This window comes from Scyliorhinus torazame, chromosome 12, assembly GCF_047496885.1.
Source record: "Scyliorhinus torazame isolate Kashiwa2021f chromosome 12, sScyTor2.1, whole genome shotgun sequence".
NCBI classification, from domain to species: Eukaryota; Metazoa; Chordata; class Chondrichthyes; order Carcharhiniformes; family Scyliorhinidae; genus Scyliorhinus; species Scyliorhinus torazame.
In genome coordinates this window covers 217,182,635-217,204,070 of record NC_092718.1, presented here as the reverse complement: position 1 = coordinate 217,204,070, position 21,436 = coordinate 217,182,635, and the positions used below count along the sequence as shown (strand labels likewise).

Here is a 21,436-nt window from a genome sequence, read left to right as displayed (position 1 = left end):
TATCCCTCCGCCTCGGCCACAGTCTTCACCATGGCTGACGCGGAAGAGACACCCTCCCCTGCGCATGCGCGAGGATGACGCTCTCGCGCATGCACGGACTTCCGCCGCCCGGCAAAGTCCTTTCGGCCCCAGCTGGCGTGGCGCCAAAGGCCTTTCCCGCCGGCTGGCGGCGTGCCAACCACTCCGGCGCGGGGCTAGCCCCTCAAGGTGAGGGCTTGGCCCCTAAAGGTGCGGAGAAATCTGCACCTTTGGGGCGACCCAACGCCGGAGTGGTTCACGCCACTCCATCCCGCCGGGACCTCCCGCCGCTCCGGGTAGGGGAGAATCCCGCTCAATGTTTCTGTGGGTTCTCAGAACATAGGAACTGGAGGAAGCCACTCGGCCCCGAGTGACTGTTCTGCCATCCAGTGCGATGATGGCTGATCTGTACCTTCATTCCATCTCCCTGCCTTGGTCCCATCTCCCTTAATGCCCTTGCCTTACGATCCATCTCCGTTTTGTAATGACTTTCTGTGCTTTGGTGGGAAAGTTCCAGATTCCCAGCGCAGTGTTTCCTGACATCACCCCTGAGTGGCCCAACTCTTACTAAAGGTTATGCCCCCTTGTACTGGACTCCCTCAACAGAAGAATAGTTTCTCCCTATCAACCATATCAAATCCTTTAATTATCTTAAACACCTCAATTAGATCAGCCCTTAATCTTCTATATTCAAAGGAATGCAAACCTAATCTAAGCAACCTGTTCTCATAAACTAACCCTTTTAACCCTGATATCGTTCTGGTAAATCTGTGCTGCACACAAACCAAGGTCAGCATATCCTTCCCGAGGTACACAGAACTAACTAACTAAATGTAGGTCTACTGCACCATGTAACTCGCAAGAGGTAGTTCGCTACCCACTTGTAACTCAAGTACTTGTGTAATATAAAGCTAATTATGCTAATAGTCTTTCACAGCATTGTCATAACCATTTCTGAGAAGCACGCAGGTGGATTATTTAAATAAACAAAGGCTGCAAATGTTATTGCTGTGTTGATAATATGTTGCATTTGTGCGCCGTGTTTAATGAGCTAGTGTTTCCTGACTGCGTGTCCTGAGATAGTTCCAGGTTCACTCTTGCAGCAGGTAATTTCCTGCACAAATTAATTTCTCTGTTATTGGATCATTTCTGCTCACCTGTCCGACAGCAACAGAGGGAAGCTTTGTTTATTCTTGTATCAGGAAGATTAACCTTAATCGCAATTACTTCCTGGTAACAGATACATGTGACAATGGGAAGGAGGAGGGGGTGAGGGGTGAAAAGACAGGAAAGGTGTTATTCTCATCAATGAAAGAAAGGCCCCTTTGATAGGCGTTTTGGGAATGGAATGCAAGAAATATGTGAGCCTTTTTCTTCTGTGTATTTTATATCCATTTTCTCTTCTTTGTACTCGGTAGGCCGTACACCCTAGACCCAAGCTGAAAGGATGGGTAGTTGACATTTCCATGACCTTCGATCTCTGGCAAACCAGTAGTAGAGACTGAAGAGCAATTCCTGCTGATTTCTTCCCTTGCTACCTTTTGGTTAGACAGCTCACCTCGGTGTGGTGTTGCTCCTGATGGTAGAGGGTGAGGGGTTTATATTGAGTTAATATATTGTCTGTGAATTACATGAATAAGAGAACTGTGAGACAGAAAAAGCTTCCTTTGTGTCGTTTAGGATTATGTGAGTCTTCCTACGAGATCACGTCTCCTTTGAGAATAGTTTCCTGATTCAGGCCCAGGCTCCATTTCCTTCCTCCTGCCCATTTGGGCTTATCTATTTGTCCAATGACTGTGGCCACTCAGCCCCACCAGAAGATGCAAATTAATTTCACAAAATGATAGCAATTGATTATTCAGTTATATGCATGTTAACCTTGTTACCACTCCACTCAGCAATTTCAACTGTGAGATTTAAATAAAATTGTAACATTGAGAAACACAGAGAATGGGAATCAGCAAGATTGTGTTTTCAAACCTGGTCGAAAATTAGTCAAACACGGTGCTCCAAGGAATAAAGTTATGCTGAGGAAATAAATGTCTGCACTCTCCTGGGAGTACTGTATAAATTATCCTGATAAAATCTGGAAAAGTTTGGTTGGAAGGTCAGGGATTTCACTGTCTATGTCTCTCAGTACACTCTAATCGTGGGAGCAACATATTTTGGGCTGTTTTTATCTCCTACAACTTCCTCTACAGAAGAAATCTGTGGAATTTGAGGATTAATCTGCTTGGCAGTTTCGTTCTCTGTTCCTGGGCCCAACAATGGGACAGACAGATATTTCCCACCTACATTGATTTTTTTTCTCCGTTGCATCTGCAACACATAAAATCCAACTGGAATTTAATTACCTCAATATATCTTCAAATTAAACTTGCGTGAAACACTGGGGCTTTGATGTAGGCTTAGTGCTTTTATATATAGTTATTTGAATTTTTTGTCATTTCCCCTATTTTGTAGTTTTGCATCAAGAAATTCTCCCAAGGCTCTGCTTCAAAAAACGTTAATTAATCCTCAGGAATTTTTGGAATTGACAAAACAATTAAATATCAGGCATTTAAACCCCAAGTGATCTGCTTTCAGAACTGTGTTGCTCTGAAGCTGGAACAAGTCATTTTTTAAAAATAGAACAAACACCTGTCATTCTAAGTGATTATTTTTCATTATTTGCAATACTTGTGTTCAGAATTTTCTGCCACACAAATAAAAAGCACTGAATGGCCTCTTAAGGCTGGATTTGATAGAGGCGACAGGGGTCGTCCCCACTGGCAGGAGGGCTAAGGTCTGCCAAATTAAGTGTCGTTCAGGCAATCCCCAGGATCAAAGACCCTGATGCTCGAGTGAATTGTAGCACCACCAGGGAGGCAGTGGCTGCCACTGGTACAACACCCACCCGAGGTTGAATATCACCACTGGATTGCAGGCCACAGGTGGCTCTCAGTAGGGCCTCCCCTTCCTGATCACGCACTGAGTGCCTCTGAATGAGGGGCCTCCTCTTGCCCCCACCCCCGTCGCAAGTAACCCACACATGGCAAGCTCCCTGCCACTGCTGGGTTGATATCAGCAATGACGGAAAGAAGCCCTTAAGTGGAGGCGAGAAGGCAACAGTGTCACAATTCTAACTTTACAGTTACGCTGTAGCGCTAGTCTGAGATCAGTGTTACAGAATCAGTTCCCTGCTAGCATCAGCTGATTTACACTTTGGCTCAAATCGACCAGTTGCATTTGTATTGTGATTCTCACACAAGGAAAAAGTTCCAAATTGCTTTGCAGGAATGTAATCTGACAAAAATTGATAACCGAACCAAAGAAGGAGATATTAGGGATAGCTAAAAGTTTGGTCAGAGAAGGTTTTAAGGAGGAGAGGCAGAGATGTTTAGGAGAAATTGTAGAGCTCAGGACTTGTACAGCTGAAGGCATGTCACCAATGGTGTCAGAAGATGAATGAGCAGTGCATATGAAAGAGAATTCTCAGAGCATTGTTGGAATGGAGGATGTTAACAGCAATACAAAGGGATGACGCGCGATAGGATTTGGAGTTGAAAATTAAAATTTAGGTTTCAGCCGCTGGTGGATTGGAAACAAACATAGATCAGCGCGTGCAAGGATGGTGGAAGAGCGGGACTTGATACAGGCTGGGATTTAAGGGCGGAAGCTGGGACCAGCCAGGGGCGCGTTGAACTAGTCAAGAGCCTGGATGTAACAAAAGTATGCAGGAAAGTTTCAACAGCAGGTGATGAAGGCAGAGGGAGAAAAGAAGATGGTCAAAGTCATGGAAGTGAAAGATAGCAGTCATGGAGATATTGAATTGGATGCTAAGCTTAACACTAGCAGCATGGAGAGAGGTATTTTAACATGTGAAAACCTCTGTTGTCTCCAAATGTGCATGAGAAAAATAATAAGGGTTGAGCAAGATGCTGCAGTCCACAAAGACAAGCTCGACATGGGGATCATAGAATTTACAGTGCAGAAGGAGGCCATTCAGCCCATCGAATCTGCATCGGCCCTTGGAAAGAGCACCCCACTTAAGCCCACACCTCCACCCTATTCCTGTAACCCAGTAACCCCACCTAATCTTTTTGGTCACTAAGGGCAATTTATCATGGTCAATCCACCTAACCTGCATATCTTTGGACTGTGGGAGGAAACCGGACCACCCGGAGGAAACCCACGCAGACACGGGGAGAACGTGCAAACTCCACACAGACAGTGACCCAAGCCGGGAATCGAACCTGGGACCCTGGAGCATGAAGCAACTATGCTAACCACGATGCTACTGTGCTGCCCATAAAGGATGGAGGGCAGGAAATCGTCTGCCCCAGCAGAGTGGTGGGGAGTGCATTAAGAGCAGCGCAGCGCTCTGGCAGAAAGCTTTGTTGCAATCACCTAAAGTCTCTTGCCAATTAAGGGCCGTCTTGTGCACATCGCTCTTTAGCAACCGAGTTTAGCGCCAACATGACTACCCGCTGGTGTGATGCAAGATTGGAAGGCCTGACGAAACACTGATGGGCAGCTGTTTTAATGAGCATTCATGGCATGCAATTGAAGGCAAATAGAATTTGTGCCACCTGTCAATGGGATGACTGACCAGCCAAAGGGAAAATTGAGACATAATTTGACACTGGTAGGTTTCCAACTTTTTGGCTCCGCCAGATTCTCCGCCCGCCACCAATCCCGCCACGGACGGGTTGGGAGAATTCCTGCCTCTCTGTGGAAGAACAGGACGTTTTCTATTATCTATTTCTATGGTAACATTGCTCCTTAAACCTGCACTGCCATCCATTTTTTAGTTGAGATATTAAACCAACACTATGTCTACCCTTCACGGATAATGTAAAAAATCTCAGAGATTAAAAATTCCAACGGCACTCTTCAAAGAAAAGCAGGGGATGTTTATTCTGGTGTCCTGGCCAATATGTATTCTGAAATCAACACCACTAAAAATCTCTGTCATTATCGCTTTACTGTTTGTGGGGGCTTTTTGTCCACAAACTGAATGCTACATTTCCTACATTCTAACAAGATCTACATTTTTAAACAGTACTTTAGCTTCAATATCCTCAAGTACTTCATGCAAAACACTTTGGGACTTCCTGAGATACAAGTTTTCATGAATAAATTAAATTAATAATTTATTCATTTTATTTTTGTTTGTGGGACCTTTCCATGTTCAAAACGACTGAGACAAAATGTCAACTCGTCACTGCACTTCAGAAATAAATTCATTGTTTTTAAAAGAAATTTCATAGCCAATGTTTATTGTTCAACCTTAACTGTAGTCAGCAATATTTCAGTGTGACAACTGCTAAATAAATGCAGGTATTATTTTAGAAGTGGATAGACAGCACTGTTTACCCCAAGTGTTTCAACAGCCTTACTGTTCAACATGTTAAATTAGCTCCTTCACAATATCAAGAAAAGCAGCAACCCCAAGCCAGTCCCTGATGATATGGATAGAAAGCAACATATAAACAAAGATTTTGTTTAAAAATCCATGGCAGGACATAATAAATGGCAACTACAATTTTAAAAGGAATGTCCCTTTAATAAGTCTGTTCATTACCAAAATTATCTGTTTACTGTCAGTCTTAACTGAATAAATGTATCTAGTAATATTACATAACCAATAGGATGAAATTCCCATTAATGTATCATATCACATGCAATTGGAACCCTATTCCACACAAAATGCTACTATTTCAGTCACAGTGTAAACAGAATCCAAGTGATACGATGTATGATACTACTTCTATTAAATACGATCTTGGACAAAGCACACATTCCTGCCCAGCCCCATAAAAGTATGAGTTCCATTGCTTCAATTAGGCTGTGACAGGGGAGACGTCCGGTGGCAACATGTAGGTGGAGGTCGAAGGTTAGGTGGGTCCAGCTAGAGTCTCTGGTTTTTAGACTTTTATGCCCGGTTTTAGGGGTAGCTTGTGAATGAGTTGGTGTAGGATGTTATAAGGAAGGTCTGAGATGTGGAAGACCCAGAAGAAGGGCACTGGAAAGAAGGGGGCGAGCGAAAGCTCGCCGTCGAGTGAGTTGGTGCAGAGGCTGGGTCGCTATGTGGGGCCACTCCCCTCACAGTGGGAACTCTGACCAAGGTGATGGTGGGGGAGTTTGAGAGGCAGATCGCCAAGCATGGGGACAAGGCAGGACGTATGTTGTCTGGTCAGCTTCGGAGGGAGGCTGCAGCGAGAGAGATAGTTCGGGTACGAGATAAGGAGGGGGTGTTGGTGATGGCTCCGGAGTAGATTAATAAAGTATTCAAGGAACTTTATAGGGGCCTGTATAGGTTGGTGCCACCAGAGGATGAGCGGGAGATGATGGGGTTTCTAGATGGGCTGGTACGTCCAAGGTTGGGAGAGGTAGAGAGGGCAGTGTTGGAGGTGGGGGAGCAGAAAGTGAAGGTGATTGAGAGGATGCAGGCAGGGAAGGTGGCAGGGTCCGATGGGTTCCCAGTCGAATTTCCTGAAGACTTTAAGGACAAGTTGACTCCGTTGATGGTGGGAATATTCAAGGACACGGCGGGTTGGGGTGTTTTGCCGCAATCAATGGGGCAGGCATTCATCTTGCTGTTGTTAAAGAAAGATAAAGATCCGGTGGAGTGTGGGTCGTATAGACCAATATCTCTGCTGAATGTGATGCCAAGATACTGGCAAAGGTGTTGGCGTTAAAGCTGGAAAGGCGCCTCCCAAGGTAATTGGGAAGGGCCGGACCGGCTTCTTAAAGGGAAGACAGTTGTTCTCAAGCGTGAGGAGATTGCTGAATGTGGTGCTTTCTCCGGCAGAGGGGATGGAGACAGATATGGTGGTGGCGTTGGATGCGGAGAAGGCATTTTATTGGGTAGAGTGGAGTTATTGGATCGCAGTACTGGAGTGATTCGGGATTAGGCCGAGGTTTTTGGCATGGCTGCGGTGCTATATAAGGAGCCGATGGCGAGCGTGTGCACAAACAGTACGAATTCAGGATATTTTGCATTACACCGAGGTACGAGGCAGTGATGCCCCACGCCTCCCCCCCTTCTGAGTGCACTGGCTCAGAGCCCTTGGCCATTGTGCTGAGGAGTTTGGGGTTGGGGAAGGGGCTAATGTGTGGGGGGGGGGGGGTGGAAACATTGGGCGTCCTGATATGTAGATGATCTGTTGCCGTATATTTCAGAGCTGAGCACGTCCATGGAGGCATAATGGGGTTGCTCCAGAGATTCGGGATGTTTTCGGGGAGGCTGTGGGGGGATTTCTGCTTGGGGTTGCTTTGTATTGTAAAATTGTTGAAAATTTTATTGAATTAAAAATACTTTCAAAAACATTAGGCTGGGACAAGACGACTAACCCTTTCCTTTTCAAACTCACTCAAACTGGTTGTTGACTTTGCAACTTCCGGGAGTTTGTGACAGATATTTGGTTCGTAAGTATCGGGCAGGGACAATGACCTCACACATGTACCTCACAGTTTCCAGGGCCATGGGAAAAGGGGATGGAAAGCCCAGATGGAAATAGCCATGTGTAATGTATGAGGACTTCTGTAGAGAGGTATTATCCAGATTTTAGGAAGCAATTTGGTTGTGGTTTTGTCCCCAGAACTGCACAGTTTTAAAAGAAATGCGACAATACAAACCAGGAATTACATGTAATCGCCTAGAAACGTCAGATGAGCTGGTAAACCAAAGGCAGCGGTGTCTGTTCAGATGAAGATTAAAGGTATAATGGCACCTTCTGAAATGGAGCAGAGAATTTCCCCAGTTACATATTTGTTGTTGCCGCAGAGAGAAGTAGAGGAGCCATGCTTTAAGTTTGTTAGAACATAGTGCTGGGTTTATTCAGAGATGTTGCTTCTATAGGGTAAGATGGTGAACTCCTAAAAGCCCGTGAAATTCTCCACTGATGTCACTTCATAGCACGTGACATTTCACCAGCCCAATAGTGTTACTTGAATACATAACACCGCTTCCCCTTTACTCCTTTAGTGCCAACTTCTTTTCTTTTGAACACTTAAACAACAGAACCAACACAATATTCTTATCATTAGTGCAGTAGTGGCAGATTCAGTAATTCTGCAGTAGTAGGTCTCAGTTCTGTGGTGTCCATACATTCCGACGTGAATATTTCTGGTGAAGACCCTGTACATTCACTTTGTGAAGCTAATAACTGGTCAGCTTGCCGATGCCAAACTCGTTCATCGCCTGTTGGAACTGTCTAAGGTATCGCACCTGTCTTGGCTCGAATGATGGCTGGAGTCCATTTTTTACTCGTGATATAATTTCTAGCTAAAACACATTCTCCAGCCTGAAAGACTCTAATCTTCGAGTTTTGATCCCTTCTAACCATTTGTGTTTGATGCTGTTGCCTGACAATTTCCGAAGTTGTGGGTGGTGTCAAGAGATTGAATTGCGTTCTCAATTTCCTCTTGAATAGTAGCATCGTCGGTGAGCATTGCATTGTTGAATGCGTGGAATTCTGTATGACATTAGAAAGTTGTTAACAAATCTGGGTAAAGAACCTTGATCTCTGGATGCTTTTACTGCATGTTTGAGTGATTGCACAAAGTGTTTGGCCAACCTGTTGGTTGCTGGGTGATATGGAGCAGATTTAATATGGTGGATACCAAACCCCTTCAAGTAATCTTCAAACTCTATTGATGTAAATTCAGTTCCAGTATCACTTACGAGTCTTCTGAACACCGCATCTAGTCTCTCAATTGTCTGTTGTGGACTTCATGATTGTGACTACTGGCCATTTTGAGTGTGCGTCAACCATCATTTGTAACATATGCCCCTCAATTGGACCAACAGAGTCAATATGAATTCTCTACCATAGCTGCGTTGGCCATTCCCTCGGATGAAATGGTTGCAGGGTTGAAGTATTCCTTAATGTAGCGCAGGATTGGCACAGCCTCAATTTGGACATCTAATCCCGCCCATCAGAAGTAGCTACGTGCTAACTTTGATGCTCAAAGCTTTTTCTAATTGAACATTGTTTGCATCAGCGCTAGTTAATGTTGTGGTGGCAAATGCTGTTGATCGTTCCCCTCCTGAATGCATTCTGTGAAAGACAACTGCGCCAACCCTATAGGGTAATACGTCGCAAGCATGCTGTAACCTCAGCTTTGAATTGTGATGGACCGATGACGCCGGCTTTCTTAAAACTTCTTTGACACTTTGATAAGCATTTTCACATTCTTTGGTCCAGTGCCAAGCTTGTTTGACACAAAGCAAAGCATGTAATGGCTTCAGCCTCGTTCCTAAGTTAGGAGCGAATTTGCCATAATAATTGAGCAACCCTAAAAATGAGTTCAATTGCATCACATTTTGTGGCTGTGGAGCTTCTAGGATCTCAGCCACCTTCTTTGGTTCTTTATGTAAACCATCTTTGTCCATGATATGACCCAGATGGTTGATAGAAGACTTTAAAAATTCACACTGTTCTTTCTAGACTCTATGATTTTGAAAATGTGCAACAGTAACTTCAAAATTCTTACCTGTTTGTGAATGTCATCTAGTTTACATTATACACCAGATAGCCCCCTCAGATTTTGATCCACGAATCTCTGAAAAAGAGCAGGTGCCAAAGTCATCCCAAATGCAAGTCTCCAATAACGAAAAAGACCCTAATGTGTTCACTATGCTAAATAACAATTGTGATTCTGCAGCCACATTCATCTGTAGATGTGCTTGAGAAAGATCTATTTTGCTAAATGTTTGGCTTCATGAGAATCCAGCGAATTAACCTTCGATAAGTGGTAAAGGATTATGGTCAACATACTGATTGTGGTTTTGAAATTCCCACATATTCTTACTGAACCATCCCTGTTTAGCACAGGGATGATTGGTGGTAACAGGCTAAATGACTCCTGCCTCAATTAACCTCTCAAGTTATTATTCCACTTTTGGCCAAATGGCATAGGGTACAGTATGTGCTTTCAGACACTTAGACACATTGTCTGCCTTGATCTTGCGTTTCGCTTCCACTGCAGTCATGGATTCAATTGACTCTTTAAATATCTTGGCATATTTATTCAGAAGAGATTGTCGATCATTCATAAAATCACGATGGCCCAGTTGAGCTTTATCTTCATCAACCATGATCTACCAAACAATGCTGATAAGTTTCCTTGGACAATGTGAAGAGGCAATTCCGCTTTTTGACCGTTAACTTACACAATTCCCTTGATGCATCCCTTCAGTGGCACGACCTCTTTGGTGTATATTCTCAGGACAACATCTGATGGTTGTAATGGTAGATGTTTTAGCTTCTGACTGTATATTGCCTCAAGTATGAGTGATATTGCAGCGCCTGTATCCACTTCCATCTTGATGATGTTTCCATTAAGTTTTGGATAAAGCAAAAGTGTTACTGATCTCCTTTTACTGATAAGATACCAAACTTGAACTTTTCAAGCTAACTTGACACACAATCCCCTCGTGAGTCTTTAGTTCTGTCATCTAACTAGTGAACTCGTCCAGCAGACTTGTCTGTGTTTTTCTTGGTAAACCTCTTTTGTGCTGATGAAGATTAGCGTGACCAACATACCTTAGCACTGTGGCTTACTTTACCACAATTTACAGTGTCACGTGCACGGTCTCTGCAGCTGCTACCCACTACAAGCAGTTGGAACCATGAAACATCAATTCTTTTATTTAAAAGATATGCTCCAGTAACTCATTGTTGTGCCCCGATTATTTGTGGGTCACTGTCTGTGCAGAGTCTGCACGTTCTCCCCGTGTCTGCGTGGGTTTCCTTCGGGTGCTCCGGTTTCCTCCCACAAGTCCTGAAAGACGTGCTTGTTAGGTGAATTGGACATTCTGAATTCTCCCTCAGTGTACCCGAACAGGTGCCGGAGTGTGGCGACTAGGGAATTTTCACAGTAACTTCATTGCAGTGTTAATGTTAGCCTACTTGTGACACTAATAAAGATGATTATTGTTATTATATTATTTTGCACTAGTGGCTGGCGCGATCGATCCATTGAGTCGCTGACACCTTTCTATGATCTGAAAGGTTTTCTTTACTTACCACAAACTGGTTGATGATTTTCAGCCAAGTGACAACGATGGTTTTCTTCAGACCTTCAAATCTTCATCCATGTTTATTTATGGCCCAAATCTCCGACGATGATTTTTTTCTTGTCCCAAATCTTTGTCGATGGTTGTTTATGACACAAATCCCCGTCACCAGTTTCTCTTCTGTTTTATATTTGTTGTCGCCACAAAGAGAAAGAGAAGTAGAGATGCCACACTTTAAGTTTGTAAAAAAAACATAGTGCAGGGTTTATGCAGAGATGTTGCTTCTACAGGATAAAATGGTGAACCCCCAAAAGACTGCAAAGTGGTCCGCTGGCATCACTTTTGTATCACATGACATTTCATCAGCAACAGTGTTACTTGAATACCTAAAACCAGCAGGTTAGGTGGATTGGTCATGCTTAGTGTCCCAAGATGTGCAGGTCAGGTGGGATTACAGGGGTAGAGCGAGAGAGTGGGCCTAGGTAGGGTTCTCTTTCGGAGGATCAGTGCAGACTCGATAGGCCAAATGGCCTCCTTCTGCACTGTAGGAATCCTATGGATTCTTTGTGATCAGTAAAAAGAATAAGCTGCTTTACTTTATGAGCTATCACAGCGAGATGTGGGAAGGAGATAATCTCTAGTCTCTAATCAAAAAGATGCATTCGGGAGTCTTCTACGGATTCCGGGAGATTTATTCCGGCATGGCCACGGGGAAGAAGAATCATCAGCAAAGGCTTTACTGCTGGTGGTGGATTTAAGAAACACACCAAAACTGAGAAAATGCCTGGAGACAGTCTCTCGAAGTTACTACTCAGCGAAGCAGGAATACGGGAACCCATGGGAAGTTGGGAGCAGCTGGGAACTGTTTGTTCGATGAACTAATTCTGTGGAGAGTGCCATTGTGAGAAGTATAAATGTCAATGTTCCTCTCTGTAGTCTAATGTATAAGTTGCATACAAAAACAAAATCGTCTGCTTTGCAGTATTGCTTTGAGCCATTTGTTACTGTAACATTTTAATCTTGCCATGTAATTTTTTCAGCTGGTAACTGGAAGTTTGAATCTCCTTTGAAATGCTACTGGGCTGTCCAGAGATCGTAACAACAGCAATATTCTCATAAATAAAAGCAAATTACTGCAGATGTTGGAATCTGAAACAAAAACAGAAAATACTGGACAATCTCAGCAGGCCTGACAGTATCTGTGCATAGAAAAGGGAGCTAACATTTCGGGTCTGGATGACTTTGGCTTTGATTAGAACCCAGGTCCCCAGAGCATTGTCCTGGATCTTTGAATTACTCGTCCAGTGACAATGCCACTATGCCACCACTGGAATAGTACCATCTTAGCTAAGAGCAGACCAGGGATTGTATATCAGGCTTTGCTGGTCTGGATGACTCAAACGCATTTACCCATTTAACTATTACTAGTACCTGTCCAGTTTGTTGTAGGGGTGGGAGGCTGGGGTTGTGGGTGGTTGGTGGTGGTTTGAGTGTTTTTAACTATTGCTTTTCAAAACTCTTGCCTTTTACATCATCACTCAGTGCACACTGAGTTCTGTTTCTCATCTCTTCCTTCTCTTATTTTTAATTTAGTGCTGGATATAGTTTTGATGGTTTTCTGTTGTGAATATCTCCTCCCATATTGTTTTTTGCCAAACCCCAACAGGAAACTGAAGATTATATTTGTCTGGCCCCTTTGAGAAAGTGTATGTCTGATGTGAAACAGGATGCAAAAAACATGTTTTTATCTTCTTAATGAATGTGACAACATCCACATTTTTCCACCACGAGACACAGTGCAGAAACGTTTCTGTTAACTGCGCAAATGGTTTTTTGATGTCTTTTGAATGAGTTCAGCACAGCACTTTTGTGCAAGATGCACACGAATTTTTAACCTGTAACAATAGTTCTTGATTTTGTAGATCTCTCCTTGCCTTGCCTAATCTACCTCCTTACAACCTCCACTCATGATAATAATCTTTATTGTCACAAGTAGGCTTAAATTAACACTGCAATGAAATTACTGTGAAAAGCCCCTAGTCGCCACATTCCGGCGCCTGTTCGGGTACACAGAGGGAGAAGTCAGAATGTCCAATTCACCTAACCAGCACATCTTTCGGGACTTCTGGGAGGAAACCGGAGCACCCGGAGGAAACCCACGCAGACACGGGGAGAACGTGCAGACTCCGCACAGACAGTGACCCAAGCCGGGAATCGAACCTGGGACCCTAGCGCTGTGAAGCAACAGTGCTAACCACTGCTACCGTGCTGCCCATATTTGTGCCTGAAACACTTTGTCAGACTTTGGTAACGCAACATTTGGCCATCATAACTATGAAAACAAGGTTGTCTTCCTGACCCCCTCTAACTTTGTTCCATATCTCCCCACCTTCTGGAAAACCTTAAAACTCATCACTTCAACCACATCCTTCATTCCCTCATTTCCCCTCAGGTTTGGCGCCTGCTGCTGCTTAGTGTCCATTTTCCTTTCAGTCCCTTACTTTTTGTATAGTGGCTTTGTATATTCCACTAACTTAGAGGCATTTCTTAGATGTTCCTGCAAGATCTGATAGTCATTAAACAGGAATTCCTTGTTGATAAAGGCAGACTCATTTTAAAGATCAACACAAACTGGTTAATGCTATTCAAAATATAACTTAAAAAATAAGGAAGTAAGGCTAACCTTAAATGAGAGCCGAGATTTCAAAATGACCTCGAAAGAAAATAGTAATCGTCCTAATAATGTTTCCGCCACAATCTCTAATTGTACAGATTTGCACAAGTAACAGTTTATGTTTCTGTGAACCACAGTTATTTGACGACACCAATCAAAAGCTCTTGTTTGCAAACCAAGATTTTCTGACCACCCATGAAGCAGGTGGTTAGACCTGAAATTCCAAAATCTTTCTGTTCCCATTAACCCTACAAACACTGAATGCCATTTGCAACGGTCTTCACTAACATCTGAAAAAGTTATATATGTCCATGCATAGTATGTATATAAAAAATTAGTGGGAAATGTAGTTAGAAAATGTACTGTGAGCTTATATCTGTTGCTTCAGAGCGCCAGGGTCCCATGTTCAGTTCCAGCTTGGATCACTGTCTGTGCGGAGTCTGCACGTTATCCCCGTGTCTGCATGGGTTAGCTCCGGGTGCTCCGGTTTCCTCCCACAAGTCCCGAAAGACATGCTTGTTCGGTGAATTGGACATTCTGAATTCTCCCTCTATGTATCTGAACAGGCAGTGGAGTGTGGCGACTAGGGGATTTTCACAGTAACTTCATTGCAGTGTTAATGTAAACCTACTTTTATTGTCATCAGAATTGTCATTTTGTACTGTTCTTCATATGAACTAAAAGCAAAGTTTGTCTCTTGAGTCACAAGGTGATAAGTTCAAGCACCTGCGCAAAGATTTGAGTACATGACCTCTGTTGGAAGAGAACGACAATCTCATGAAGCCATGAATGAATCATTGAACTGAGGTCCCTGTCTGCCTATTATGATTGTTCAGGATGTGTTACAAATCCCATCACACCATTCAATGATCCAGGAGTTCTTCCATTGTCTTGGCCAACATTTATCCCACAACAAAACAAACAACTGGTCATTCATTTAATTGCTGTTTGCCAAATTCTCAAGTGTAAGATGGCTGCTACATTAGTCTACATAATCACTGCACACAACTAGTTTCTTGTAGGTGTGGTGCACCTTGAGACTTTTCTAAGTTATGTGACAAAGTTTTAAGAAAAGCAGTTGCTATTGATTGTGTCAACAATGATTCGGTCATCAAATAATTAAAGAACTGAAATTATTTCATGCAGCCTATTCAGAGTTAACAGGTCTCTTGCTGAAATCCAGTCAAAAAGGGCCCTCTTCTTAATTAACCCTTTGTCTTCAATAAACTTTTCCTTTAACCAAAAGGGCAATTATTTGAGATGACATCTATAAGGAGAAGATTTTAGTGAGGGCAAAGGATTAATCCTAGTGATTCATGGTTGACAGGCAAGAGGATCATATGGCTAAGAATAGTCTGGGATTATACTAAAGCCTCCACTAATGTTTAGTTAACATAATGACAGAGTGCAGAAATGCTACTGTGAAGCCTGCACAATGTACCTAAATCCAAGCTGTGACATTTCTCAGTGTGAGGTTCCCAAATGCATATGTTACTTCCCATTTCACATACTGTGTTTATAGGGAGGGGATCAATTTACTTTGAGTCAGTTTCAACATGAGTGAGAATGCCTCTGTCCAAAAGAATTGTAAAGAGTCCCAACTTAATGCCACCCATATAGCAATTTATTGAAAATTATTTACATGACATTGGTTTTGCTGGTACAGAACAGCTAACCATCAAATTATGGAAAGTTATGGTTTCTGAATTTAATCTCTTGGAAAGAATATTTTACCAATTCCCAGTATTAGCATATTTTGAAGTAAGTATTGAAATGTGCAGAATCCTTCAGTGTCTCAGACTACATTGACTGAGTGAAGATCTGAGTTATACAGTCAAGGACTTTTCCCATTTCGATCCCAAGCCAGTGCTCGCTTCAGCTTGGGTCCGGTCAGTTTTCCCGTCGGCAGCGCATCCCAGCCAGTGCATTTCCCGGCGGGGTGGGGTGATTACAATGAGAAAGCCCATTGACAACCAATAGACTGGAAGGGGTAAATTAACCACGGGACTCACTCCTGATCATTGTCAAATGACAGTTGCATGGAAAGATATTCATCTGGGAAAGATGGAAGCATGTTTGTTCGTGCTGCCAACATGTCAAAGCTCACTGATCCAAGAAAGCATTCAGGAGAACCTTCCTGACATAGAGAATGGTTAGAATGTGGAACTTGCTATGATATGGACCAATTAAGAAGAAAGCATGGTCTGCACGTTCTCCCCGTGTGTGTGTGGGTTTCCTCCGGGTGCTCCGGTTTCCTCCCACAGTCCAAAGATGTGCAGGTTAGGTGGATTGGCCGTGATAAATTGCCCTTAGTGTAAAAAAAAGAAGAAAAGCATGGATGTCTTTAGGAGGAAGCTAGATAAGCACATTAAAGAGGGAGGCATTGCAGGATGTACTGATAGAGTGAGATAAAGTAGAGTGCGAGGAGGCTTGTGTGGAGCATAAACCAGTTGGGTCAAATAGCCTGTTACTATATTTTAAATTCCAAATAGTTCCATGTATGTGACGCACTAAGTGACATTTTTAAGGGTTAATGCACAGTATAAATATGCATCTTTTGTGCGTGCATAATGACGATTTGATTGATATTTGAAAGGACTATCTTCATACACAGCTGTACTCCGACACTAGTTGGTACATTCCAGATGTAGGCAGGAGCGCCTGTCAAACAAAACACTTTTACAGTGATCTTTAATTAGTGTGATGATGATTATGACAATCGTGTTGCTTCTTTTTAACCTTAAATTTAGCGAATCACATACCTTTCTGACTTGGATCTATGGTTTCGCTCTTTCATTGTAACTGAGTCAAAATCCTGGAACGCTCAACCTAACAGCACGGTGGGTGTACCTACACCACATGGACTACAGCAGTTCAAGAAGGGGGCTCACCCACCACCTTCTCAAGGGCAACTAGAGATAAGCAAAAATGCTGGCCGAGCCTCACATTCCATGAATAGATTTTTTTTTAAGCTATCAGTCAGTGACATTAAGTGTTTAAAACTGAGTGTCAACTTCTTTCATGTGTTTCTCAACATACCGGGCGCGATTCTCCCAAAGGGAGACAAAGTCCCGACGACGGAGTGAAAACCGGAGTGTTTCACTCCGGCGTCTGACCCCGCTCCTAGCCCACTATTCTCCCGCCCCCGGGAGGCTAGGAGCGGGGTCGCGTATTTTACGCGTGCTGGGCCTTGGCGCAGCGTAAAAAGCGGCACCGCGTAAATGAAGTCACCCGCGCATGCGCGGTTGCCGTCCTCCCCGAGGCCGCCCCACAAGAAGATGGCGGATGGATCTTGCAGGGTGGCGGAAGAAAGGAGGTCCTCCATTAGAGAGTTCGGTCCGCGATCAGTGGGCCCCGATCGCGGGCCAGACCCCATCGGAGGGCCCCCCCCCGGTGAAGGAACCCCCCCCCCCCCACAGGCCGCATCCCCCAGCCTTCCCGCACAGTTCCCACCGGCAGCGACCAGGTGTGGACGGCGCCGGCGGGAACCTGTCATGTCGGAGCGGCCGCTCGGCCCATCCGGGCCGGAGAACAGCGGGGGGTACCGGAGAATCGCCGTTGTGAGTGTCTCGGGCGATTCTCCGACTGGCGCGGTGCAGAACTAGATGGGGCCGTTCTCGCCGGTTGGGAGAATGGCAGGACGGCGTCGGACCGGCGTCGCACGATATAATGGTGCGGCCGCCGATTCTCCCAACCGGCGCAGCCTCGGAGAATCGCGCCCATCATCTTTTAAGCCACCAACAGTGCTTCTGAATATTAAATAACCAAATAGTTCTGGTGAAACCTAAAAACTTGTATTTCAAAATATCATGCAGAAATGGGAATTACTCGGTCCAGTCTTAAAGCAGTTACTGTAGTTGAAGAAGAAAAGCATTTTTAAGACCACTGACGAAGCATTGCTGTTTTAATAGTGTTTGTCTCGTCAGGAGCAGCAAGATTGCAGAAGTTATTGCTGGTAAAAGTAAACCAGAGCAGGAAAACAAGGATACAATTTGGCACTTATCAAGACTAAATGATTTCCTTTTTAGCTGCTGATTTCTACTGGGAAATGTATCCTTGGACTAAAAATTGCATCCGGAAAAATGTTTATGTAATGTTTTTCAAACAAGTGATTGTTCACAGCAACCTTTAACTTGCACTGAGGGTGCTGTGCTTTTACTTATTAACCCTTCACCAACAGGGCCACACTGTTCCCAGCAAACCTCTCAACAGTGCAAGAACTTGTAACTGGCAGGGATATTGGGTTTGACATTTGTGTTTTTTGTATTGATAACAATAGGGAGCAGGCAGCAAGGAAACTGGAACAAGAGAGAAATTATTGCTTTGTGTATTGTCTTACAGAATCACAGAAAGATACCATACAGAGGAGGCCATTCAGCCCATTGCACAACATATACGTTATAACACACAAGGAACAATAAGATGACTAACCAGTTGAACTACTTTTGGAGATAGTGCTTTGGGGAGGGATGTTGGCCTGCTTTCTTCTAATGATGCCACGGGATCTCTAAAATCTGCTGTCAGGGCTTTGGCTTAACTTCGCATTTGAAAGGCTGAACTTCTGAAAATGCAACATTCCCTCAATATTGCACTGAATTATGAATTCTCAGTGTTCTGTGACCTTGGAGTCTCCCAAGTTTCATCACAAAGCTATCAACCGAACAACATTAACTGGCCATTTGTTTGCTGTCGATGGACCTTGCTGGGTGAAAATTGAATTATGAGTTTGCTTCCATAACAATGAAGAAAGTACTTTAATTCATTGATTATGTGACATTTGGGTTATTGGTTATGTTAGATGACACAAAGTTGGATGGAGGGTGAGCTGTGAGGAGGATGCAGAGATCCTTCAATGTGATTTGGACAAGGTGAGTGTGTGGGCAAATGAATGGCAGATGCAGTATAATTTGGATAAAGGTGAGGTTATTTATTTTGGCCATAAATTAGGAGAGGGGAATATGCAACAAGACCTGGGTGCCCTTGTGCACCAGTCGCTGAATTTAAGCATGCAGGTGCAGCAGGCGGTAAAGAAAGCAAATGGTATGTTGCTTAATAATAAGAGGATTAAAGTACAGGTGCATGGATGCCTTTATTATATAGGACCTTGGTGAGGCCACATCTGGAATATTGTGTGCAGTTTTGGTCTCCTTATCTGAGGAAGGATGTTTTTGCGACAGAGGGAGTGCAGAGAAGGTTACCAGACTGAATCCTGGGATGACAGGACTGACATCTTATCCTCTTATTATTAAGGACAGTAAGAAGTTTTACAACACCAGGTTAAAATCCAACAGGTTTGTTTCGATGTCACTAGCTTTCGGAGCGCTGCTCCTTCCTCAGGTGAATGAAGAGGTATGTTCCAGAAACATATATATAGACAGATTCAAAGATACCAGACAATGCTTGGAATGCGAGCATTAACAGGTGATTAAATCTTTACAGATGCAGAGATGTCCTGTCCTGGCTTGACACAATTCACACCTCTTTAACCTGGGGTTACCCCATCTCTGGATCTGTAAAGATTTAATCACTTGCTAATGCTCGCATTGCAAGCATTGTCTGGCATCTTTGAATCTGTCTATATATATGTTTCTGGAACAGACCTCTTCATTCACCTGAGGAAGGAGCAGCACTCCGAAAGCTAGTGACATCAAAATAAACCTGTTGGATTTTAACTTGGTGTTGTAAAACTTCTTACTGTGCTCACCCCAGTCCAACGCCGGCATCTCCACGTCATTATTATTAAGCAACATACTATTTGCCTTCTTTACCGCTTGCTGCACCTGCATGCTTAAACTCAGCGACTGGTGCACAAGGGCACCCAGGTCTTGTTGCACCCAGGACTGACATATGAGGAGAGATTGAGTCGATTAGCATTGTATTCACTGGCGCTCAGCAGAATCAGGGGGATCTCATAGAAACCTATAAAATTCGAACAAGAATGGACAGGGTAGATGCCAGAAGATGTTCGCAATGGTGGGGGCGTCCAGAACCGGGGGCAAAGTCTAAGAATACGGGATAGACCATTTTGGACAGAGATGAGGAGACGTTTCTTCACTCAGAGTGGTCAGCCAGTGGAATTCACTACCACAATAAATAGTTGAGGCCAAACCCTGTGGGCGCGAATTGATGGGCACACTGCGCCTGCAAGTCAGCTCTCTGCGTCGCAGCGTGGCCGATGAAAGCGGGAGACTCCGCTCCCGGGATCTACGTAGCTCGCAACGCCTCGCGAGGTCCAACGCAAGACATGGCGATCACTTTTTGGCAAATCTGTATATTAGAGTGTGACAGGTAGTCTCACTCTAATGTGCATATTCCCGAGGTACCTGAGGGTTTGTGCTTCATGCCCTTCGCTCGGAGGCCTTGGGCGAGCGCCATTCAGCACTGATCTCCACAAACGGGGACCAGACGGACCGGCATTCATGGGGTCTCCCAAGGGATAGGAGGCCTCAGCTGCATGCCCTTTGGGCAGGGTGATGCCCTGGCATTGCTGGTATCACCTGGGCACCATGGCACTGCAAGCCTGACACCTTGGCAATGCCAGATTGGCACCCTAACAGTGTCAACTAGGTGCCAGCCTGGCACTACCAAGATGCCCAGGTTGCATTGCCAGCTGGCATGGGCACTGCCAGGGTGCCAGTTTGGCGCTGCGAACGTGCCAAGCTGGCACTTTTTCCACACGCGCGATAGGGCCAGGGGTGCCCTGTGTGGGTGTTGGGGGGGAGGGGTGGCGGGGACCCTCTCACCGTGCATTCGGGCTGCAGAGGGGAGAGTCAGGGATCACCTCAGGGGCCTCGGAGATTGGGGTGCCATCTCTCACTATACTGGGTAATTCAGGCCAGCGGAGCTTCTCCGTGTACAAAATGCGGTTATATGCAGCCTCGGCAGCGCGCTCCTCACTGAGGCCCCTTATACAACGCATGTGGCCATGTGTTTCTCGGCACGGTGAGCGCCGGGAAATACGCGGCTAAACGCGCTCACTATGGAACTTTGTTCCCACTTAGTTGAATCGAGCCCGGTATGTTTTCAAGAAGAAGTTAGATGTAGCACTTGGGATGAAGGGCATCAAAGGATATGGGGGAAGGTTGGATCAGGCTCTTGAGTTGGATGATCAGCCATGGTGATAGTGAATGGTGGAGCAGGCTCGAGGAACTGAGTGCCCTCCTTGCTCCTATTTTCTATGTAACATGAAAATTGTTGCACCATATATTTTCTTTACAATTGATGTTGGGGCATCACAGTAGCATAGTGGGTAGCACAGTTACTTCACAGCACCAGGATCCTGGGTTCGATTCCTGGCTGGGTCACTGTCTGTGGGTTTCCTCCGGGTGCTCCGGTTTCCTCCCACAATCCAAAGATGTGCGGGTTAGGTGGATTGGCCACGATAAATTGCCCTTAGTGTCCAAAAAATGTTAAGTAGGGGTTACTGGGTTACAGGGATAGGGTAGATACATGTAGGGTAGATACGTGGGCTTCAGTAGGGTGCTCTTTGTATGGGCCGGTGCAGACTCGATGGGCCGAATGGCCTACTTCTGCACGGTAGATTCTATGATTCAGTAAGTTCTTTATATTTGGAAAAAAATAGATCAGTGGTGGCACACAGGCCAGGAATTAGGAAAAAAGTAGTGCGTGAGTTGTACTCTAAGACAGTGAAGTGTTGAAGACTTTATCGATTAGCTTAAATTGCCCAGCAGCTTACTGTAGTAAGGATACAACAGACATGTTTAAAGTGTGATATG

General features: G+C 44.5%; 1 protein-coding gene and 1 long non-coding RNA gene across 6 annotated transcripts in view; one reads left to right on the top strand and one right to left on the bottom strand.

Annotated features, from left to right (window-relative positions):
- LOC140387290 (uncharacterized) overlaps window positions 1-11,106 on the bottom strand; it is a 40,511-nt gene extending 29,405 nt beyond the window's left edge. Inside the window, exons 1-2 of the long non-coding RNA XR_011933836.1 lie at window positions 11,037-11,106; window positions 9,502-9,570 (exon numbers count right to left, since the gene is read on the bottom strand). This is a non-coding gene — a long non-coding RNA (uncharacterized lncRNA). The remainder of the gene's footprint in view (window positions 1-9,501; window positions 9,571-11,036) is intronic.
- bcas3 (BCAS3 microtubule associated cell migration factor) overlaps window positions 1-21,436 on the top strand; it is a 1,250,799-nt gene that overhangs the window by 767,711 nt on the left and 461,652 nt on the right. The gene's annotated exons all lie outside the window — the stretch shown is intronic.